The sequence below is a fragment of the Cetorhinus maximus genome, chromosome 23 (genome assembly GCF_964194155.1).
Source record: "Cetorhinus maximus chromosome 23, sCetMax3.hap1.1, whole genome shotgun sequence".
In the NCBI taxonomy this organism is placed as follows: Eukaryota; Metazoa; Chordata; class Chondrichthyes; order Lamniformes; family Cetorhinidae; genus Cetorhinus; species Cetorhinus maximus.
The window spans coordinates 22,630,873-22,655,852 of NC_135901.1; the positions used below are offsets into that span (position 1 = coordinate 22,630,873).

The 24,980-nt window shown below is 46.9% G+C and overlaps 1 protein-coding gene and 1 pseudogene across 1 annotated transcript in view; one reads left to right on the plus strand and one right to left on the minus strand.

The window, feature by feature from the left end:
* Positions 1–23,723, minus strand: LOC144697889 (D(2)-like dopamine receptor; annotated as a pseudogene).
* Positions 1–24,980, plus strand: part of LOC144697113 (uncharacterized) — a 425,270-nt gene that overhangs the window by 117,960 nt on the left and 282,330 nt on the right. The gene's annotated exons all lie outside the window — the stretch shown is intronic.

The following is a 24,980-nucleotide window of genomic DNA, read 5'->3' on the forward strand; positions in this document are numbered from 1 at the left end:
CTGGTCCGCTTGGCTCTCAGTCCCTGTTCCAGAGTCAGTCCCTGTTCCAGCGTCAGCAATGCAAGATCTTCATGAAGGCTTTGCGGAACGCCACGTTGAATGTCGTGTAGATGATGGGGTTGATGACGTAACCCAGCCAGGCGCAGGCGCTGTAGAGCGGGATGTAGCACGTCTGGCAGTGGACTTTTAGGATGTGAGTGATGAAAAACGGCAGCCAGCAGATGATGAAGACGCCTGCCAATCCGACAGAGAGAGAGAGAGGAAAAGAGTCATCAATGCATGTGTGCGCCATTTGTCATCACAACGCAGTGACTCGCGAAAGGGTTCCTGCCCCACTCGGAGCTCCTCAACCATATGGCAACAGGGCATCCATTAATTACTTGCAGTTGCTAGTTCTTTGCTAAAATTCACATTACATCCCTGGCACACAAGCTTACAAATTTGGTATCATCGGTATAGAATCCAATCCTAGAACATAGCGATTCCATACAACTTAGCCTATTGTTCTAGATCATTGTAACACTATAGGACTCAGACTGATCTACTGGGAGTATGGTAACACCATACACAGCCAATTAGTCTAAGTCATTACATATCCATGCAGCTTGGCCTATTGGTCTAGAACTTTGCGGTCTGGTGGAATGCAGCCCATTGTTCTAGATCACAGCAAAACCCATGAACTTGGACTGATGATCTAAATCATTGTTCTACAATGCAACTTAACCTATGGTTCTAGATCATTGTGCCACAAGGCAACTTTACCTATTTTGCTAGATCATTTCAAGACTACGGAAGTTCAACCACAGTTATAGAGCATGTAATTTAGCTTACAGTCCTAGATCATTGCAAGATCCATGGAACCTATCCTGTTCTACTAAAACATTGAGACACAATGGAACCACGTCTATTGTTCTAGATGGTTGTAAATACATAGAACTCGGTCTGTTGTTCTAGATCATTGTAAGAACCAATAGACTTTGCCTATTATAGATCATTTTGACACAATGGCACCTAACACATTGTTCAAGACCACCGAGACTGTGGATATTGGGCGATTGTTCTAGATCATTGTGACTCGGTGGAACATAGTCTATTGTTCTAGTTTGTCCTAGACTTACCTAAGACAACCACCAACATGTGTTGCTTTCTTCTCCTTCTGGTGGGACAGTTTGCTTTCGCTGCTGATTTGGCCACTGTCACCTGTTTCTCGTCCGACACCCTCTGCACCTCAAAAGCACTCCGCCTGAAGAACCTTGCTTGGCCATCGCACTCAGGGTCCACGGATACCTCGATGGAGGAAGGGGCCTTCCATTTACCAGCCAACAGGCAGGATCCGGAAGTGGTCCTGAGCTGGAAAGCCAGCGGAGTTCCTGTTGGCCTTGACCTCTCGGGAGGCCCCACAAAGCGGGCTTCCTCAGATGCTTCAGAGTAACGGATTGCTTCTCGTACCAGTGTCTAGGATGCCAAAAAGAAGAGAAAATGGGTGTTACCAACAGCACAGACCAGAGCGCGCACAAATCACAGGAGAGGACAAAGAAGTGAATGACAAAGGGCCCTTGTCTCCAAGTCACCATTTTGTACATGGGGTGTGGGCAGTTAACTTGTTCACAGAATCATACTGCACAGGAGAAGGCCATTAAGCTCATCGAGCCTCTGATGGCTCTTTGAAAGAACTTTCTAATAAGTCCCACACTTCCGCCTGTTCTTTGCCCAACAGCCCAGCAAATTTTTCCCCTTCAACTATTTATCTAATTCCCCTTTTGAAAGTTCCTACTGAATGTGCTTCCACCGCCCTTTCAGGAAGTGCCTTCCAGATCACAGCAACTCACTGTGTAAAAAGAAAAAAATTTCTCCTCATCTCCCCTTCTTTCTTTCACTGATTCTCTTCAATCTGTGTCCCTCTGGTTACCGACCCTCCTGCCACAGGAAACAGTTTCTCCTTATTTAATCTATCCGAACCCCTCATGATTTTGCCCACATCGATTACATCTCTCTCTTAACCTTCTCTGCTCTAAAGATAACAATCCCAACTTCTCCAATCTCCCCATGGAAGTGAAAGGAATTGGGGTTCTGTGCGATGGGAATGGATCGATCTATTGACATTCTGCACAATAGGAGTGAAGGAGAAGGGGCTTGTTCCATTGTGATTGTGTACAATGGGAGTGAGTGGGAAGAGGTTTGGGTCCATTGAGATTCTGTGCAATGGCAGTGAATGGGAAGAGAGTTGATCAATGACCTTTGGAATGATTGGTCACTTTAGTGACAAGTGGGAATTTCGGCCACTCAAATTGAACTGGGAATTTGTCAATCAGCTCCGAGGATTCTGATGTCTCCAGATGAGGCCTTACCAATTTCTTTTTACTCACACTGGTGCTCCCGTTTGATTGGACCATTAAAGTGCACAGTTTGACATCTTCCGGGTGTGTGCACTTATTCTGAAACTAAATAAAACAAAAAAATTGAATTATCGACCCTGGCAACAGTGTAGGCACGAACATGGATACAAATACTTCATATTGGCCATAAAGAAAATCCATTGTTTACAATTTGAATTGAGAGATTATCCATTAAATAAGGCAAAAATCCTTTCAAAATTACTGACTTAAGGATTGCATTTTTAAAAAATTTATTCGTTCATGGGATGTGGGCTTCGCTAGCTGGGCCAGCATTTGTTGCCCATCCCTAATTGCCCCTTGAGAAGGTGGGGGTGAGCTGCCTTCTTGAACCGCTGCAGTCCATGCGGTGTACGTACACCCACATTGCTGTTAGGGAGGGAGTTCCAGAATTTTAACACAGCGACAGTGAAGGAACTGCCGATATATTTCCAAGTCAGGATTGTGCTTAGCTTGAAGGGGAACTTCCAGGTGGTAGTGTTCCCATCTATCTGCAGCCCTTGTCCTTCTAGACGGTCATGGTCGTCGGTTTGGGAGGTTCTGTCTAAGGAGGCTTGGTGAGTTGCTGCGCTGCGTAGATGGTACAGACTGCTGCCACTGTGCGTCGGTGGTGGAGGAAGTGAATGTTTCAGGTGGAATATGATTGTGTGAAACACACAGTAATATTGCACAAGGAAATTTCACCCTGAAAAGCAAGTTTATTTAAATAATAAAGCAAGACACTGTCCCTTCCAAACACTCCCAGGACAGGTACAGCACGGGGTTAGATGTACATTTCCCTCTATACCTGCCAATCTGCAGCCTCCTCCAAATGACCAACATCCTATACCTGTGGTGACATCACTTCCTCAGTCATCCTGTATCCTCCCTTAAATGGCAGGTTGAAAGCAACTCTAGAGAGAACACTCTAGAACCAGCCTGCATGGAGGTAGCAGCGCCATGCATAACAGTAACCTGAGATCTGTAAATAGATAAAGAGTTCATGTTTAAATCTACAAGTCTGAGACAATAGAGGAATAAAAGATGATAGAAGGGTTCATAATGGGCACAGCTTACCAGGGTGGTTTTAGCCCGAAGAGCAGCGGGCATGAGATGGCAAAGGACAGCACTCATACCATGGTTATCATCAACGTGACTCTCCGCTTGGAGCTGTAGCGGGTATTGTAGAGCATTGGCATGGCAATCGCTGTGTACCTGCAAGGGGTGGACAAGAAACAGGTTAGAGCTGTTGATGAACCGGATGGTCTTTAAAAAGCTCCAAAATAGGTGGCGAGTGAAGCAGGGAAGTAAGTTCAATAGGCCAAATGGCCTACTCCTGTAGCCATGGCAACCAAGGGAGGTTGAGGATGAGGATCCATTGATCCAATCGGAAAAAGGTACACAGTACTCCCAAGAATGAGCAAACAACCAGACAAATAGAAGCAGGAGGAGGCCATTCGGCCTCTCGAGCCTGCCTCACCCATTCATTAAGATCATGGCTGATCTTCTACTTCAACTCCACTTTTCCACCCTCAGTGCCTAAAAATCTATCAATCTGAGTCTTGAGTATACCCAATGACGGAGCATCCACAGCTCTCTAGGGTAAAGAATTCCAAAGATTCACAACCCTCTGAGTGAAGAAATTTCCCCTCATCTCAGTCCAAAATGGCTGACCTCTTATCCTAAGACTGTGACCCCCACCACCCACCCCCTCCCCCACCCCCCTCCACATTGTTCCAGACTCCCCAGCCAGGGTGGGGGTGAGAAGTTAACAGCCTCCTAGAATCGACCGTGTTAAACCCCCGAAGAATTTTGTACATTTCAATGAGATCACCTCTCATTCTTCTAAACTCTAGAAAATATGGGGCCATTCTACTCAATCTCCCCTCATAGAACATTCCTCTCATCCCAGGAATCATTTTAGTTAGAGTTAGGTATGGGGTTAGGGAGTTAGGGATGGGTTTAGGGAGTTAGGGATGGGGTTAGGGTTAGGGGTAGGGGGTTAGGGATGGTATTAGGGTTAGGGGTAGGGAGTTAGGGATGGGGTTGGAGAGTTAGGGATGGGGTTAGGGAGTTAGGATTAGGGATAGGGAGTTAGGATTAGGGATAGGGAGTTAGGGATGGGGTTAGGGAGTTAGGGTTGGGGTTGGGGTTAGGGGTAGGGATAGGGTTAGGGATCCAGAACTGTGCACAATAGTGTAGTCTCACCAAAGATCGATATAATTATTTTAAGACTTCTTTACTTTTATATGCCAATCAGTTTGCAATAAAGGCGAACATGCTAACTACTTTTCGAGTTCCTTGCTGTACCTGCATGTTGACTTTCTGTGAATCGTGTACAAGGACATCCAGGTCCCTCTGCATCCCAATATTTCCCAGTTTCCCACCATTTCCAACCAGGATTACAAGCTGGACAGCCTCTCTCATAGGAGGGTCCCATGGACATTGGGAGAACCTGGAGTCATGAAAGGGCCTCTCGCTGGCCGTTGGGTCTCACTGGCCCCACTCCTCCAAAAACTAGGGAGCCCAGGGAAAGTAATGGCGGAAGGAGGGAGGAGAGGGGGTAAAGGCCTGAGGAAGGAGGTGGGGGTGGGGTAGGTGAAGAGAAGGAGGAAGAGTCTAGCTACCCTTGTGCAGCCCAGAGGGCATTCCACTGACAATGGCACACGTGTGTCATGTACCCCACTGGAACCCTGATGTGCATGAATTTAGATGGACACATCGGAAATTATGAATTAGGAGCAGGGGTAGGCCACTCGGCCCCTTGAGCCTGTTCTGCCATTCAATAACATCATGGCTGACCTGATTGTAACCTCAACCCCACATTCCTGCCTACCCCTGATAACCTGTCAACCCTTTGTTAACCAAGAATCTATCTAGCTCTGCCTTAGAAATATTCAAAGACTCTGAATCTACCGCCTTTTGAGGAAGAGAGTTCCAAAGAATCATGACCCTCTGAGAGAAAAAAAATTCTCCTCATCTCTGTCTTAAATGAGCGACCCCTTATTTTTAAACAGTGACCCCTCGTTCTAGATTCTCCCACAAAAGGAAACATCCTCTCCACGTCCACCTTGTTAAGACACCTCAGGATATTAAATGTTTCAATCAAGTCACCTCTTACTCATCTAAATTCCAGTGGATACGAGCCGAATCTGTCCAACCTTTCCTCATAAGACAACCCACGCATTCCTGGTATTAGCCTGGTAAACATCCTCTGAACTGCTTCTAACGCATTTACACCTTTCCTTAAATAAGGTGACCAATACTGTACACAGTATTCCAGGTGTGGTCTCACCAGTACCCCGTAGAACTGAAGCATAACCTCCCTACAATCAATTCTCCTTGCAATAAACGATAACATTCTATTAGCCTTCCTAATTACTTGATGGACCTGCATATTAGCCTTTTGTGATTCATGCACTAGGACACCCAGATCCCTCTGCATCTCAGAGCTCTGCAATCTCTCACCATTTAGATAACATGCCTCTTTTTTATTCTTCCTGTCACAGCCCCGCCACCTGGTTCCAAAAGGGCTGGAGAAGCAAGTTGCCCGCTACCATTTTAAGTCTGTTGCTGTGCAGTTTCTGCCAGATAGAATGAAATTAAACCCCCTTTCCTGATCTTCTCAGGACTTCACAGCACCGAAGGAGGCTATTCTTCATCTATTCTGCATTTCCTACACTGCCAAAATCCGAGAGGTTATAACTCTCAGGAAAGACTGAACAGGCTGGGGCTATTTTCTCTAGAAATGAGAAGGCTGAGGGGTGACCTGATTAAGACGATGAAAGGGGTTTTTCGATAGGGTAGTGCAAGTCTTTCTATTTGTGTGGGGCGAGACCAGAACTAAGGGCTATCAATATATTGTCACTAAAAGGTGAGATGGCGGCATAGCATTAATGTCTGGACTACTAATCCAGCGGCCTAGGCTAATGCTCTGGGGGACATGGGTTCAATTCCCACCACAGTGGCAGGTGGAATTTAAATTCAATTAATAAATCTGGAATTGAAAGCTAGTCTCAGCAATGGTCACCATCAATTGTCATAAAAACCCTGTTTGCTTCACTGATGTACTTTCGGGAAGGAAAGTGTGATAGAGTTGATTTTCTAGGCAGCTTTGCTTGGTGGAAACGTTGAACTTTATTTACAAGACGGCAGCAGCAGTTACATGTGTGCATCTAACTCTATAACCAAAGAAGAATTCTCTCCTCGAGGATCCCCGTGGTGCTAACTCATTGGTCTATACAGATCATGTGATCTTACAACACAGGCGTATTCTTAAAGCTACAGTCCTACGTTTATCAGAACTATAATTACTACAGAAAAGCCTTTTATAGACTCACAGAGATGTAGTTGACTCTAACCCTAACACTGGCAGGCCACTCAGTTCAAGGGTGATATTGACCTTGCCAGCGGATGCCCACATTCCTAAAAACAAATCCAAAGGGGAATTCAGGAGATACTTCTTTACCCAAAGATTGGGGAGGATGTGGAACTCGCATCCAGGGAATGGTTGAGGTGAATAGCATCGATGAATTTAAGGGGGAAGCAGGATAAACACACGAGGGAGAAAGGAATAGAAGGATATGATGAACGGGGTGAGGTGAAGAGGGGGTGGGAGGGGGCTTGTGTGGAGGAGAAACACCAGCACGGAGCAGATGGGCCGAATGGCCTGTTTCCGCACTGGTGAACGCCACTGAAAGCCCTCCGGTTACCTGTCGATGCTGATGGCACACAGGCTGAGGATGCTGGCTGTGCACAACATCACGTCCAGCGTCACAAAGATGTCACAGTGAACCCAGCTGAAACACCACTCGCCAACCACCTTTAACTAGAGCAAAATACAATCAGCATCAGCAACAGTTCACATCCAGGGTAGCATCCCTTCCACAAGATCACAGAACACCTCCAGCCATCCGGACGTCTGTTCACTGACTGGGGCTCTATATCCAGCCTTAAATCCAGATAAAAGATCTGCATTCCTACAGTGCCTTACCCTTTGGTTCTGACCTGAAACGTTAATTCTGTTTCTCTCTCTCCACAGATGCTGGGTGTTTCCAGCATTTTCTGTTCTTATTTTGGATTTCCAGCGTCCTCAGTATTTTGTTCTTCTACTGCCTTTGGGCACAAGCAGTGCTTTGAAAACGCTTTCGTTGGTTGATCACTTTTGCAGGCTTTTGTATGGGAGGGGCAGAGGGGTGCTGCAGGGAACAGGGCCCAAGGGCCACCAACCGATCCTACCCCACCCACTTTCAATTGTCACCCCCAAATAAGCTCATCAGGATTAACAGGAAGAATGGCTCCAAGGAATATGTTTATGGAAACTTAACATCATCCAATCTCAATTTTAGAATTCTCATCCCTGTTTTCAAATCTTTCCTTGTGCCCCCTCCCTATCTCTGTAACCTTCTCCAGTCCCTACAACCTTTCCTATCTCTGTAACCTCCTCCAGTCCCTAATACCCTCCTTATCTCTGTAACCTCCTCTAGTTCTTACAACCCTCCTTATCTCTGTAACCACCTCTAGTCCCTACAACTGTCCATATCTCTGTAACCTCCTCCAACCCCTACAACACTCCCTATCCCTGTAACCTCCTCCAGCCCACACAACCCTCCCTATCTCTGTAACCTCCTCTACTCCCTGAAACCTCCCTATCTCTGTAACCTCCTCCAGCCCCCACAACCCTCCCTATCTCTGTAACCTCCTCTAGTCCCTAAAACCTCCCTATCTCTGTAACCTCCTCCAGTCCCCACAACTCTCCCTATCTCTGTAACCTCCTCCAGCCCCTACAACCCTCCCTATCTCTGTAACCTCCTCCAGCCCCCACAACCCTCCCTATCTCTGTATCCTCCTCTAGTTCCTAAAACCTCCCTACATCTGTAACCTCCTCCAGCTCCTACAACCCTCCCTATCTCTGTAACCTCCTCCAGCCCCCACAACCCTCCCTATCTCTGTAACCTCCTCCAGCCCCTACAACCCTTCCTATCTCTGTAACCTCCTCTAGTCTTTAAAACCTTTCCTATCTCTGTAACCTCCTCCAGTCCCCACAACCTTTCCTATCTCTGTAACCTCCTCCAGTCCCTACAACCTTCCCCATCTCTGTAACCCCCTCTAGTCCCTACAACCCTCCCTATCTCTGGAACCTCCTCCAGCCCCTATCTCACTCTCTTTCTTTCTATCTCTCTCTCTCCTGCTTTAAGACGTTCCTTAAAACCTCACTCTGTGACTGAGCTTTTGGTCACCTGTCCCTCATATCTCCTGATGTGGCTCGGGGTCAAATATTGTTTGATAATCACTCCTGTGAGGCACTTGGAGACACTTCATTAAATTGAAAGTGCTGTAGAATCATAAGTTGTTGTTGAAATTATAAACTTTCTGCTGCAGTTTTGCTGTTGACAGATTTGCACTCATTGACATTTTCATTAAATAACATTAAATATTCATTCATGCCAGAGAAAAAACCTAGACATTTTCATATTCTAAACATGAATATGCCAAGAGAACGTGTTGATTTGAATCACTTGAATATGTGTTATAACATCATCTTAACAATCTTCTGTTGAGAAACTAACACTTATTCTGCACCTACATTAATCAAACTTGGAGAATATTGGCTTAACACTTGGGTCGTTTTATGCATTTGTCACTGAGGTCCATAGAGATATTACACCTCCATTGAAAAGAATATAAAAGGCGAAAATAGTAATTCGGGTAGTTTCAAGATGAAGAATGTCCCAAGAGATTAGACGCTTGTGGACAATTAAGACAGTACGAAGTATAAATTAGTTTGACAAGCACTGCAGCAAAGAATATTACAGTAATTATCATTTCCTATAAAACTAATTTTGCTCCAGGTTTAATTATGTGAGAATAATACGATTAGATATCTAGCGGAGACATTATACAAAATTAATTATCTAGCAGTTGGATGATAATGAATGAATATTATATCATTTGTGAACTGAATAGCTTCATTGCGCCGGCTGATCTCATGTTTGCTTTTTCTTTATTTGAAGTGGTAATGAAAGCGATTGAGAGATGGGATTGCGAGATTCGCTCTTTGGAGGATCACAACTCAGAAGCGTGCCCGACGGCTGCAATACTATCCCCCGTCCATGACAATCGTTCAGCGGTCTTTAGTTGGCCGCGATAATGTGGTTTTTGCTAAGGCGGATAAACCTTCAGTGCAAGGGGCGAGGTGCGGAATAGCGGCTTTTCATCACACAGCGAGTTGTTGTGATCTGGATGGCGCTGCCTGAAAGGGCGGCTGAAGCAGATTCAATAGGAACTTTCAAAAGGAGGGAATCGGATAAATACTGGAAGGGGAGAAATTTTCAGGGCGACGGGGGAAAGAGCAGCGGGGGTGGGGGGGGTGGGGGAGGCGTGGGGAGACTGGGGACTAATTGGATTGATCTTTCAAAAAACTGCAGCAGACTCAATTTTCTTTTTATCTTTTTCATGGGATGTGGGCGTTGCTGGCAAGGCCAGCATTTGTTGCCCATCCCTAATTGCCCTTGAACTGAGTGGCTTGCACGGCCATTTCAGAGGGCAATTAAAAGTCAACCACATCGCTGTGGGCCTGGAGTGACATGTAGGCCAGGCTGGGTAAGGACAGCAGATTTCCTTCCCTAAAGGGCATGAGTGAACCAGATGGGTTTTTATGACAATTGATGATAGTTTCATGGTCACCATGACTGAGACTGGCTTTCAGTTCCCGATTTATTAATTGAATTTAAATTCTACCAGCTGCCTTGTAGGGATTTGAACCTCTGTCCCCAGAGTGTTAGACTGGGCCTTCAGATTACTAGTCCAGTGACGTTGCTACTACGCCACTGTCTCTCCATTTGATGGACCAAATAGTCTCCTTCTGTGCTGGACCATTCCATGATGACCCAATCGAATGGTGAAATAGGCTCGATGGACTGAATGGCCTGCTCCTGTCCCTATTGTGCACAGTTTTGGTCTCCTTACCTAAGAAAGGGTATACTTGCCACAGAGGAAGTGCAATGAAGGTTCACTAGGCTGATTCCTGGGGTCGCAGGATTGTCATATGAGGAGAGATTGGGCTGACTAGGTCTGTATTCACTGGAGTTTAGAAGAATGAGAGGGGATCTCATTGAAACATATAACATTCTGACAGGGTTGGACAGACTGGATGCAGGGATGATGTTTCCTCTGGCTGGTGGGGTGGTCTAGAAGAAGGGGTCATAGTCTCAGGATATGGGGTCAGCCATTTAGGGCTGAGATGATGAGAAACTTCTTCACTCAGAGGGTGGTGAACCTGTGGAATTCTCTACCACAGAGAAGTCACTGAGTATATTTAAGAAGGAAATAGATGGATTTCTAGACTCCAAAGGCATTAAGGGGTATGGGGAGAGCACGGGAGTGTGGCGTTGAGATACAGGATCAGCAATAATCATATTGAATGGCGGAACAGACTCAAAGGGCCGAATTACCTACTCCTGCTCCTATTTTCTATAGCCAGGATTTTATGGCCCCACCGCGGGGTGTCTCTCCCCCAGCAGATGCGGTGAGCCATTTAAATCTCCATTTAGTTCGGCGGGACCGTAATATTCCGCTGGGCAGGAGGGGCCATAAAATCCTGGCCTGTGTTTCTATACGGTCAAGTTCAGTCTTGTGTTGTTCGCCAATCGCCTGGTATCTAAATGGATGACCGGAAGAGAGACCTTGTTCTGGCTGTGACTGATGCGCAAGTGACTGTCTCCAGGAAGGGAAGTGGGAAAAGGACTTAGAACCTCTTTGGCGGTGGGTGGGGTCGCTGAGGCGTGATGTCGGTAGCTGTGAGGCCCAACGCCCTTCAGTTATTGATAAGTGGGACCGAACTAACGGTTTTACCTCCAGATAGGCGACCCAGGGCATCACCAGCGTGGCCAACAGTAGGTCTGCCACAGCCAGGCTGACAATGAGGTAGTTGGTGGTGGTCTGCAGTGCCCTCTCCCTGGACACTGCCACGCACACCAGCACATTGCCAAACACCACCACAAAGATCAGGAGCTGAGCAATGCCACGTAGTAATTGGAGCGATGCCTCCACTGCTCACCGGCCCCGTTGCTCCAGGGCCCCAGCTCCCTCATCTGTGAGTCATTCAGGGCAGCCATGTTTGGAGCAGCCATTGGCCACAACCTCTGAACTCCAACCTCCTCAGTAGCCTGCAGAGGAAAGGAGGCAAAAAATTTAACTCCAACCAAGTGGGAAAATGGTGCAACAATACCGGGATCCAGGCACCAAGGGTAAAAAGGAAGCAATAGCAGCAACAACAAGTTATATTTATCTGGCGCCTTTAGCATGGCAAAGCGTCCCAAGGTGCTTCATAGGAGCATTATTACATTTGACACCGAGCCACATAAAGAGATATTGCGGCCAATAATTCGGTCAAAGAGGTCAGTTTTTAAGGGGTATCTTAAAGGAGGAGAGAGAGAGAGAGAGAGAGCGAGTCGGAGAGGTTTAGGGAGGGAATTCCAGAGCTTAGGGCCCCAGGCAGCTGAAGGCACAGCCGCAAACGGTGGAGCGATGGGAATCGGGGGGTGCTCAAGAGGGCAGGATTGAGGAACGCAGGGAGGATTAAATCAGATGATCTGGTCATTAACCGCCTTGAAGTTGGCGGGATCTTGCTGTCCTCAATTTGGCACCCGCCTTTGGTACTTCCGTCATTTGTTGTAAAAGGCGTTGGGACATGGGCAGGTTCAAAATGCGAACAATAATTCTCTAAAGTGTTCATATAAACAACCCTTAAATGGTGCCTCTTAATCCAATCTAGTTGGCTTTGTCCAACAGGATTATGGTCGGTGAGGGTGTTATCTCCAGATGTTCAGCGGTAACTTAATCCGATTCCATTAAAACTGACTCATCAAGACATTTATTAATTCAATAAAACCTCTTGTGTGTCCAGAATTGTGCACAGACCATTTATAAGCATTAATCAGTTCACATGAGGGATGTGTGTTCACAATACCTTGAGAAGATAATTATATGAAATCTATCAGCCATGATATGAACTGAACAATTGCGGTCTCCAAACTATTGTTAACTCATTCATTGTATGTCGACTGATCTACACACAGAATTAAATTACTCAATAGATAATGATCTGCAGAGGTAGGATTATGCTCAGGGACAAAAACCCACTAGTCTGCTGTGCCCCCTCCCGTCTCTCTCTCTAGATTCGTTCCCTTCATAAATCCGCCTCGTCATCTCTACTTACCTCTTTGAAGACTGACCAATCCTCTGCTAAGTGGACCTCCAATCCCAATGTAAACCACATGGGCCAATCTCACCGGGTATCAACCAGCCAATCCTGTCCCTCAGGCCAACCCTCAGGTACCCTCCTCTCTCTTCCAAGGTTAAAAGCAGGGGAGGGAGGAAATGCGTGAGGAAGGAACGAGGGAGAGTGGAAGGGAAGGAAGGATGGAGGAATGGAAGGAATAAATTAGGGCAATTGGTTGGATGGGAGGAAGGAATGAAGGGAGGGTGGGAGGAATAAATATGAGGGTAGGAAAGAATAAACCACTGGATTCCATCCGACCCTTTCTGCCCTGTATAACCCACTGGATTCCACCCTGACCCTCTCTCCTCTGTAAAAACAACTGGATCCCATCCTGACCCTTTCTCCTCTGTAAAAACCGTTGGGTTCCACCCTGACTCTCTCTCCTCTGTAATAAATCACTGGATCCTATCCTGCCCCTCTCTCCTCTCTATAACCTACTGGATTCCACCCCGACCCTCTCTGCTCTCTATAACCCACTAGATTCCACCATGACCCTCTCTCCTCTGCATAACCCACTGGATTCCACTCTGACCCTCTCTCCTCTCTAATAACACACTGGATTTCATCCTGACACTCTCTCCTCTGTATAAACAGGGAGAGATAGAGAGAGACAGGGAGAAATGGGAGATTGGGAGAGAAAGAGACAGAGTTGGGATTAAAACCCTCAATTTTCCAAAGGCGGGGGTGGAAGAGAGCGAAGGGAGAGAGCGGGTGGGGGGGCGGTGGGGTGGGTGGGGGGTGAAGAGAGAGATTGAGGTAGGGAGGAAGAACAGATTAGAGGAAAAGGAGGGAGACAGAGAGAGCGAGAAAGGGAGACGATGAATGGGGATGGAAGAAAGGGAAAGGGAGCGATAGAGAGTGGGAGACGGGGGGAATGGGAGTGGGAGCGAGGGAGAGAAGGAGAGGGGGACCAGGGGAGTGTGAGAGTAGGAGAGAGAGAGACCTTGGGAATGAGAGAGCAGGAGAGAAGGAGAGAGAGACTTTTTAAAAAATTCATTCATGGGATTTGGGCTTCGCTGGCTGGGCCAGCATTTATTGCCCATACCTAATTGCCCTTGAGAAGGTGGTGATGAGCTGCCTTCTTGAACCGCTGCAGTCCATGTGGTGTAGGTACACCCACAGTGCTGTTAGGGAGGGGTTCCAGGATTTTGACCCAGTGACAGTGAAGGAATGGCCGATATATATCCAAGTCAGGATGATGAGTGACTTGGAGGAGAACTTCCAGGTGGTGGTGTTCCCATCTATCTGCTGCCCTTGTCCTTCTAGGTGGTAGTGGTCGTGGGTTTGGAAGGTGCTGTCAAAGGAGTCTTGGTGAATTCCTGCTGTGTATCTTGTAGATGGTACGCACTGCTGCTACTGTGCGTCGGTGGTGGAGGGAGTGAATGTTTGTGGATGTGGTGCCAATCAAGCGGGGCTGCTTTGTCCTGGACGGTGTCCAGCTTCTTGAGTGTTGAGGGAGCTACACTCATCCAGGCAAGCAGGGAGTATTCCATCACACTCCTGACTTGTGCCTTGTAGATGGTGGACAGGCTTTGGGGAGTCAGGAGGTGAGTTACTTGTCGCAGGATTCCTAGCCTTTGACCTGCTCTTGTAGCCACAGTATTTATATGGCTCCTCCAGGTGTTGGTAAGGAGGACTTAGGATCGACGGGGCTGAGATTGCTGCTGTTGTTTCCGGTGCCTATGTCGATGCCGGATGGCCCATCCAGTTTCGTTTCTTTTTCGAGACTTTGTAGCGGTTTTGATACAACTGAGTGGCAACTCGGCCATTTCAGAGGGCAGTTAGGAGTCAACCACATTGCTGTGGGTCTGGGGTCACATGAAGGCCAGACCAGGTAAGGATGACAGATTTCCCCCCCTAAAGGGGCATGAGTGAACCAGATGGAGTTTTCACAACAATCAACAATGGTTTCATGGTTATCGTAAGACTTTTAATTCCAGATTTTTACTGAATTGAAATTCCACCATCTGAACCCACTACCGTTCGAACCTGGGTCCCCAGAGCATTATCCTGGGTCTCTGGATGACTAGTCCAGCGACAATACCACTACACCATCGCCTCCCCTAACTGGGAAGTGGGAGAGCAGGAAAGAAGGAGAGAGAGAGACTGGAGAGAACGGGAGAGCAGGAGAGAAGGAGAGAGAGAGACCGGGGAGAATGGGAGAGTGGGAGAGAAGGAGAGACCGGAGAGAATGGGAGTGCAGGAGAGAAGGAGAGCGAGACCTGGGAGAATGGAAGGGTGGGAGAGAGAGACCGGGGGGAGTGGGAGAGTGGGAGAGAAGGAGAGAGAGACCAGAGAGAATGGGAAAGCGGTAGAGAGAGAGAGACCGGAGAGAACAGGAGAGCGGGAGAGAGAGACCGGAGAGAATGGGAGAGCGGGAGAGGAGAGAGAGACCATGGGGAGTGGGAGAGTGGGAGAGAAGAAGAGATTGGGGGTGTGGGAGAGTGGGAGGGAAGGAGAGACCGGGGAGAACGGGAAAGCGGGAGAGAGAGACCGGGGAAAATGGAAGAGCGGGAGAGAAGGAGACACCGGGGGTGTGGGAGGGAAGGAAAGAGAGAACAGGGAGAGTGGGAGACCGGGAGGGAAGGAGACAGAGATTAGGAGGAGAAGGAGAGAGAGACTGGGGAGAGTAGGAGAGCAGGATAGAAGGAGACAGAGACTAGGAGGAGTGGGAGAGCAGGAGAGGAGAGGGAAACCAGGGGGAGTGGGAGAACAGGAAAGAAAGGGAGGAAGACCAGGGGGAGTGGGAGAGCAGGAAGGAAAGGTAAGGAGACCAGGGAGTGGGAGAGTGGGAGAGAAAGAGAGAGAGACTGGGGAGTGGGAGAGCGGGAGAGAAGGAGAGAAAGAGAGACTGGTGAGAATGGGAGAGAGGGTGGGAAGGAGAGGGAGACCGGGGGTAGAGGGAGAGTGGGATAGAACGAGAGGGAGAGTGGGGAGAATGGGAGAGTCGGAGGAAGGAGAGAGAGACCGGGGAGAGTGGGAGAGCGGGAGAGGAGGAGAGGGAAAACGGAAGAGGGAGAGGGAGGCGGATATGACAGAACCAGAATAAAACAGTGACAAAAACAAGCAAAAGTGCTAGCTAGTGACTGTGGAGGGCGCACAATCCAATGTGTGGACAGAAAGAAATGAATCATAAAATCTGACAACACAGAAAGAGGCCATTCAGCCCAGTGTGCCTGTGCCGGCTCTCTGAAAGATCTATCCAATTAGTCCCACTTCCCCCAGGTCGCTCTTTCCCCCATAGCCCTGCAAACATTTCCCCTTCAAGTATCTATTCAATTCCCCTTTTGAAAGTTCCTGTTGAATCTGCTTCCACCACCCTTTCAGGCAGCGCCTCCCAGATCACAACAACTTGCTGTGTGTAAAAAAAAAAAATCCCCTCATCTCCCCCTCTGGTTCTTTTCCCGATTCTCTTCAATCTGTGTCCCTCTGGTCACCGACCCTCCTGCCGCTGGAAACAGTTTCTCCTTGTTTACTCTAGTGAAAACCCTGATAGTCGTAGGGAAGGTGTCATGATATCAATGCCCAACCATTTACAGCTCAAATCGCTGACTGTGAAGGTGCCAGTCTTTGCCAGGTGTGGCAGGAGGGCACCAGCAGCCGTTTCCCGGCTCCGTCCTGACTTCCTCGGAGCTGTACCGAACCCACTGCCTGGGAGACAAGCTTCTGGTGCCCAGGAGCTGTCCCCTGTTCCCCGCGAGGGAGGCAGTGCGGCACCTTAGAGAGGGAGTGGGTTACCACAGGGCGGTACAAATACGTTTTGACAGGACTTAACCCAACCAGTTTGGATATAGGAAGAAAGCTTGGCAGAAATTTTGCTCCCGTTCACCAAATCGTGCAGCACTGAAGGAGACCATTCAGCTCATCGAGTCCATGCCAGCACTTCTGACAAGCGATCAGGTTAGTCCCACTACCACCACACCCACCTCTTTCCCTTAAATGCTATTCACCTCGACCACTCCCTATGGGAGCGAGTTCCACATTCTCCCCACTCTCTGGGTAAATTCTCCTGAATTCCCCTTTGGATTTATTAATGATTATCTTATATCGATAACCACTAACCAGCCCTCCGCCCAGTTCTGGTCTCCTCCACATCTTCTCTACGTCTACCGCTCGAAACCCTTTCATCATTTTAAGGACCTCGATCAGGGCATCCCCTCAGCCTTCTCTTTTCTGGAGAAAAGAGCCCCAGCCTGTTCACTCTTTCCTGATGGTTATAACCTCTCAGATCTGGAATCATCCTTGTAAATCTTTTTTGTTTTGCATCTTCTCCAGTGACTCTATGTACTTTTTTTATAATACGGAGGCCAGAACCGTGCACAGTGCTCCCATCGCTGGATGTAGGCTAGAACAAAACCTCTTTTTCAATGCTCACCCTCTAGAAATGAAACCAAGTGCTTATAGCTCTTTTAAATATCTCTATCAACCTGTATCACCAGCTTTTCGCCACTGGCGTTTCATTCCTGTTTGCTCCACTTGATAATTTGGTGTTGAAAATTGGGTAGCACATTCACTTCCGCTCCGTCCCGAGACCGAGTTCCTCCTTGCGATTCTCCTTCCGCTCTTCCTTCCCTGTAGCATCCACATAGCAGAGAGTCTCACTCTGGCAGAGAGAGACGTTCTCGATCATTCCAATCATTCAGGGCAGCACTCGTGCTGCCTGTACCGAACTCTCCGCACAGCCTGTCTCTCCCTTACACACACATACACACACGCACACGCACCATCAGAGACCTGCTCTCCTCAACATCATCCCTCTCCCTGACAGCTTGATGTTGTCTCACATTAAGCCAGACACTCAATCGGATTACAACTCAACAGACCAGAAATTAATTCCCCCAGCTAACCATTGCAGTCCTGGGGAGGGGTTTAAGAGTTGAGGGATCACGCCTCTGGCTTCACACGTCCATCACTCGCCTCTTAGCAGCAGATAAGGATTTAGTGAGAAATGGAAGTACAGCCAGAATTAAACATTTAGCAAGGAGAGAGAATATTAAATTCACTAAGTGTCTGTCGACTACCACTGGATCTCACCGTGTTTCACCTTACCATTTATCTGTTTAATCCATTGGTTTTCTGCAACGAAGGGACGCCACCAAATTTATGAGAATTATAGCACAGGAGGAGTCCATTCGGCCCATCGTGCCTGTGCTGGCTCTTTGAAAGATCTATCCAATTAGTCCAACTCTACCCCCTGCTCTTCCGCCCACAGCCCTGCAAGTATTTTCCCCTTCAAGCAGATGAAGTAATTAGTTACAGGTTAGCTAATCTTAGGCAGGTAATTAGCAAGTGGTGCAACTTTTAGATACAGTGTTCCCGGATGAGAGCAGAAATACCCAGCTCGCACTCCTAGAGCCATAGAACGTCTTGTATTTCTTTGGCATCTTTTACTGCTTAAGGACGTCCCAAAGAACATCACAGCCAATCATATTACTTCCTGAAATGTTGTCCCTGTTGTAATGAGACACCATTTTGTGCACAGCAAGCTCCCACAACAGCAATGTGATAATGACCCAGATCATCGGTTGAGGAATAAATATTGGCCCCAGGACACCGGGGAGAATTTCCCTCTGCTCTTCTTCCAAATAGCGGACGTGGGATCTTTTATCTCCACCAGAGAAAGCAAACGAGGCAGTTTGCTCACCTGAAAGACGTCTCCAACAGTGCAGCACTCCCTCAGTGCTGACCCTCCGACAGTGCAGCACTCCCTCAGGACTGGCCCTCTGACAGTGCAGCACTCCCTCAGTACTAACCCACCGACAGTGCAGCATTGACTCAGTACTGACCCTCTGACAGTGCAGCGCTCCATCAGTACTGACTCCCTGACAGTGCAGTGCACCCTCATTACTGACTCTCCAACAGTGCAGCTCTCCCTCAGTTGGGAGAAATGGATTTTGATTCATGGACCACTAGCACCAACAATGGGGAAAGAGGGAACTGCAGCATTGGGGTGGCCTTCACTTGAACCACACTGGGATCAGTGCCCAGGTGAATCTCATAGCTAGGGTTGTAGAGTGGGCTTTAAACTAAATAGTGGAGGAGGGGGCAGGTTTGGGATGAAGGGAAAGTTAGAAAGTTGACGGGAAAGGACAAGGCAATAGTGTAGGCTAGCAATATGGGTGTTAATAACTAGAGTGTGATAGGAAGGAACAGAATGTACAAATATAAGAGTGCAACAGCAAACAGGGCCAGAGTAGGGAAAATTGACAGAAAGACAGATTTAAAAGCTCATTATCTGAATGCTTCAGCATTTGTAACAAGATCTATGAATTGATGGAAGAAATGTAAATAAAGGTGTATGATATCACAGACATTAGCGGGATGTGTTTGCAACGTTATTAAGGCAGGGGACTGAATATTCAGGAGCATTTGACATTTCTGAAGGATAGAACAAAATTAAGAAGTCACGGGTTAGGTATGGTAATAAAGGCTGAAATCAGTACAGTCGTGAGAAATGATCTTGGCTCAGAAGATGAAGATGTGGAATCAGCTTGTTTGGAGATAATACAAGTAAGGGTAAGAAGCCACTGTTGGGAGTATTTTATATGTCACCTAACATTAGTGACGTGGTAGGATTGATAATAACTGAAGAAAAAATGAGAACTTGTGAGAAATGTACTTCAATAATCCTGAGTAAGTGTAATCTGCTTATAAATTGGACAAAGTGAATTGGCAGGGGATGAATTCATTGAATATATTCAGGATAGTTTAATCCAACAATATATTCTAGAACTAACGAGGAAACAGGCAAGTTAATCTGTAATGAGGCAGGATTAGGAATGATTTCATAATAAAACCTCATCTAATCAAAAGCGATCATAACATGAAAGAATGTTATATTCAATTTGAGGATGAGAAACCTGGGTCTGAAACTAGTGTCTTAAAGTGAAATAAAGGCAACTACAAAGGTCTGAATTCAGAGTTTGGCTGCAGTGGACCAGAAAAATATGTTGAAAGATAAGGCTGTAGATAGGGAGTGGCAGATATTTAATTCATAACTCGGAACAGCAATGTATTCCATTGACAAAGAATGACTCTATGAGAAGGATGCACAATCCATAATTAACTAAGAAACTTAAGTATGGCCACGGGGGAGGTGCCAGAGGACTGGAGAACAGCTAATGTGGTTCCGCTATTTAAGAAGGGTTGTAGAGATAAGCCTGGGAACTACAGGCCAGTGAGTCTCACGTCAGTGGTAGGGAAACTATTGAAGAACGTTCTGAAGGAGAGTATCTATCTCCACTTGGAGAGGCAAGATTTGATCAGGGATAGTCAGTATGGCTTTGTCGGAGGGAGGTCATGCCTAACAAATTTGATTGAATTATTTGAGGAGGTGACCAGGTATGTAGGTGAGGGTAATGCAGTTGACGTAGTATATATGGATTTCAGCAAAGCCTTTGACAAGGCCCCACATGGGAGACTTACAAAGAAGGCAAATGTACATGGAATACAGGATAATTTGAAAAGGTGGATGCAAAATTGGCTTAGTTGTAGGAGACAGAGGGTGATGACAGAAGGATGCTTTAGTGACTGGAAGCCAGTGTCCAGTGGCGTACCACAGAGATCTGTCCTCGGTCCCCTATTATTTGTCATTTATATAAATGACATAGATGACTTTGTGGGGGGTAGGATTAGTAAGTTTGCGGATGACACTAAGATTGGCTGGGTGGTTAACAGTGCGGTTGGGTGTCTTGGGCTACAGGAAGATAAAGACGTGATAGTCAAATGGGCAGATAAGTGGCAGATGGAATTTAACCGTGAAAAGTGTGAGGTGATACATTTTGGAAGGAATAATTTGACAAGGAAGTATTCAATGAACGGCATGACACTAGGAAGTTGTGAGGAACAAAGGGACCTTGGCGTGTGTGTCCATAGATCTCTGAAGGCGGAGGGGCGTGTTAATGGGGTGGTGAAAAAGGCATATGGGACACTTGCCTTTATCGGTCGAGGCATAGATTACAAAAGTAGAGCGGTCATGTTGGAGTTGTATAGAACCTTGGTGAGGCCACAGCTGGAGTACTGTGTGTAGTTCTGGTCGCCACATTATGGGAAGGATGTGATTGCACTGGAGGGGATGCAGAGGAGATTCACCAGGATGTTGCCTAGGATGAAACATTTAAGTTATGAAGAGAGGTTGGATAGACTTGTGTTGTTTTCGTTGGAGCAGAGAAGATTTAGGGGTGACTTGATCGAGGTGTACAAGATTATGAGGGCCATGGACAGCGTGGATAGGAAGCAGCTGTTCCCCTTAGTTGAAGGGTCAGTCACGAGGGGACATAAGTTAAAGCTGAGGGGCAGGAGGTTTAGAGGAATGTGAGGAAAAACTTTTTCACCCAGAGGGTGGTGATGCACTGCCTGGGAGGTTGGTGGAGGTGGGTTGCCTCACATCCTTTAAAAAGTACCTGGATGAGCACTTGGCACGTCATAACATTCAAGGCTATGGGCCAAGTGCTGGTAAATGGGATTAGGTAAGTAGGTCAGGTGCTTCTCACGTGTCGGTGCAGACTCGATGAGCCAACGGGCCTCTTCTGCACTGTGATTCTGTGATGAACCACCAGGATATTCACACTGGGGAAAGGCTACTCGTCTGTCCAATCATAAGATTGAATTCACTCATTCATCCAATCTCTAGAGGCAGTTCACACTGGGCTGAGGCTGTTCACCTGCTCCATGTGTCGGAAATGATTCACTCAGTCATTTAAACTTCTAACACATCAGCGAGGTGTGTGTGTGTGTCTGAGCATGTGGGTGTGCATGTGTATGAGTTTGTGTGTCTGTGTGTGTTGCTTCTCATTAGCTGTAACACAAACCATCCTCTCCAAGCAGATGATGTTCCATCGAGCGATTTGAATGGTACCATTCAGGGATTCCTCATCCAGGGTGAAACCACAGGCTGACTGCGTCCTGTGGTAAAACCTGACATCTACACAACCAGTAAAATAAAAGCAAAATACTCGGATGCTGAAAATCTGAATTAAAAACAGAAAATGCTGGAAAAAACTCAGTAGGTCTGGCAGAATATGTGGAGAGAGAAACAAAGTAAACGTTTCGAGTCCGTATGATGCTTTGAAGAAGAGTCATATGGATTCAAAATGTTAACTCTGCCTCTTTCTCCACAGATGCCGCTAGACCTGCTGAGTGTTTCCAGCATTTTCTGTTTTTATCTGCACAACCAGACCTCACTTCTCCTGGAACAACATTAAGTGTCCGTTGTTTTCCAGATCCCTTTCTTTCCCCTCACTATGACCCTCAGATTGTTCACGGCTTCCTTGTGTGCATCATCCTCCACAAAATGAACGGGACTAGCCATATAAATACTGTGGCGACAAAATCAGGTCAGAGGCTGGGAACTCTGTGCAGAATAGCGCACCTCATGACTCCCCAAAGCCTGTCCATATTTTACAAGGCACAAGTCAGGAATGTAATGGAATACTCTCCACTTGCCTGGATGAGTGAAACTCCAAAAACATTCAAGATTTTCCACACCTTCCAGGACAAAGCAGCCTGCTTGATTAATAGCCCATCCACCACCTTCAACATTCACTTCGTCCACAACCGATGCACAATGGCAGCAGTGTGTACCATCTACAAGATGCACCACAGCAACTCACGAAGGCTCCTTTGACAACACCTTCCAAGCCTGTGACTTATACCACCTAGGACAAGGACAGCAGACGCATGGATATGCCACCACCTGGAAGTTGCCCCCCAAGCCACTCACCATCCTGATTTGGAAATACACCACCGTTCCCTCACTGTCAATTGGTCAAAATCCTGGAACTCCCTCCCTAACAGCACTGTGGGTGTACCTACACCACATGGACTACAGCAGTTCAATAAGCTGGCTCACCACCATTTCCTCAAGGGCAATTAGGGATGGGCAATAAATACTTAATGCCCAGATCCCATTAATGAATAAAAAAATGTCCAATGTCTCCACTTTAAACACTTCCATTGGTCTTACTAACAGGTAGCAATGGTATTGCTGCTTTCACAGGAATCAGTTCTGAAAAACTGCCACTCTGACTTTAAGGCTTCCTGGAGTAAGATACTGATTCAAATCTTCCCACCTAACACCAATCCACATCTCTATCCGTGTTCCAGATTTTAATTTGATTATCAATGTAGAAAACATATATAATTTAATTCAGTTCTGAAGGAGAGTCATATTGGATTCAAAACATTAACTCTGTTTCTTTCTCCACAGATGCTGCCAGAACTGCTGAGATTTTCCAGCACTACATTTTTATTTCAGATTTCCAGCATCCTCAGTAATTTGCTTTTATATAACTTTTAACCCCTTTACGTCTGATTGATAATATCTATTAGCACTGCCAGAGATTGTCTTTGAGATTAGTTGTTTATTTATAATCTGTGTTGTTCTGAAAGTTACCTTTCTCCCTAACCTGTCCTAAACCGTCTTGCCGGTTCATTTATTGAAACCAGGGACTCTCCTTGGTCTAAAGGTGACATTCCCTCTCTGCCCAGTTATTGCTTTAAGTCAGTCCTTGAATTGATTGTGCTTTTATCCTCATGTTACCGCAGTTCACTAACAAATGTTGAAATGTTTGCTCCACACCCACAGGGTCTCATCTGTTTAAAGCCACAAACAGAATGGTCCAGTTTTCACCGGGAGTTTGAGACAAATCAGCTTTCAAAATGATGCCGAGTTTCAGCCAATGAGGGAGAACTGGGCACAGCCACGCCCCTCATTCACTCCGATTGGTTTGAGGACAAGCAGCTTCCGCCCCAGCCCCGCCCCTCTTCCTATTTGTCCGCAGCTGCCGTCTCCCAGACGGGCAATGTGATCTGGAGCATGCGCAGTTCGAGTGACGTCCATGGACAAACGCTTGTTTTTTGCGTCTTCAGGTGGCGATATTAGGGCCCGTGGGTGGGCGGGAAGGTTTCATAAACACCCATTGTAGGCGAGAAATTCCAACCAAGAGGCTACCGGCCCCGCGGCCACACCGAGCGGCAGCTATGGGCCCTTCCCCGGTTATGAAACCTGGGTTAACGGTCTCCACCTTTTTCGGGGGCAAAGAGCAGCAGAACGCATGCGCAGCCGCCATCTTTCTAGGGGATAGCTTGTAGCAGGGCGCATGCGCTGTCATCACTGTCTCTGGCTGCAGGAACATGTGAATGAGGAGCAGGAGCAGACCATTCGGCCCCTCCAGCCTGCTCCACCATTCAATAAGATCATGGCTGAACTGATTGTAACCTAAACCCCACAATCATGCTTACCCCCGATAACCTTCCGCCCTCTTTGCTTGTCAGGAATCTATGTAGCTCTGCCTTAAAAATAAGACTGTGCTTCCACCGCCTTTTGAGGAAGGGAGCTCCAAAGACTCACAACCCTCTGAGAGAAAAAAAACTCATCAGTTCTAGATTCTCCCACAAGAGGAAACATCCTCTCCACATCCACTCTGTCAAGGCCCCTCAGGATCTTGAACAAAAGTGAAAATACCTGGAAAAAATCAGCAGGTCTGACAGCATCTGCGGAGGGGGATACAGTTGATGCTTCGAGTCCGTATGACCTTTCATCAGACCCTCCCCTCAGGATCTTAAAGGTTTCAATCAAGTCATCTCTTACTCTCCTAAACTTCAGTGGACACAAGCCTCGCCTGTCCAACCTTTCCTCTTAAGGCAATCTGCCCATTCTTGGTATTAATCTGGTAAACCTTCTCTTAACTGCTTCTAATGCATTTATATCCTTCCTCAATAAGTTGACCAATACTGTACACTACTCCAGATCTCTCACGAGTGTCCTGTACAACTGAAGCATAACCTCCCTACTTTTGTATTCGATTTCCTTCACAATAAACAATAACATTCTGTTAGCTTTCCTAATTACTTGCTTATCTGAGAGAATGTTGTGAATTTCTATCCTGGACTGACAGGGATGGATTTTGCAAACTCCCTTTCCAGGGGGTTAGATGGGAAGGATTTACACACAGCAGACTCAAATCGAGAGATATGTTTGTCATCTCTGATGTAGATCTTTAAAATTCTGATTGGGTTGGGCAGGTAATGTGGACAGAATGTTTCCACTTGCAGGTCTAACCAATACTGGGGGCCATGAATACACAATAGATATGAATAAATCCAAGAAGAACACAGGAGATATATGTTTCCTCAGACAGCTATGAAAATGTGGAACTCACTACTACGGGATGTGGTCGAGAAAAATAACAGATACTTTTAAAAGGAAACTAGACGAGAACACGGGAGAAAAGGGATTAGAAAGATGAGCTGAAAGCCTGAAATGTGGTTGGGAGAATGGGGGAGACTTGTGTGGACGAGAGACTCCAGTACAAACTGGATAGACT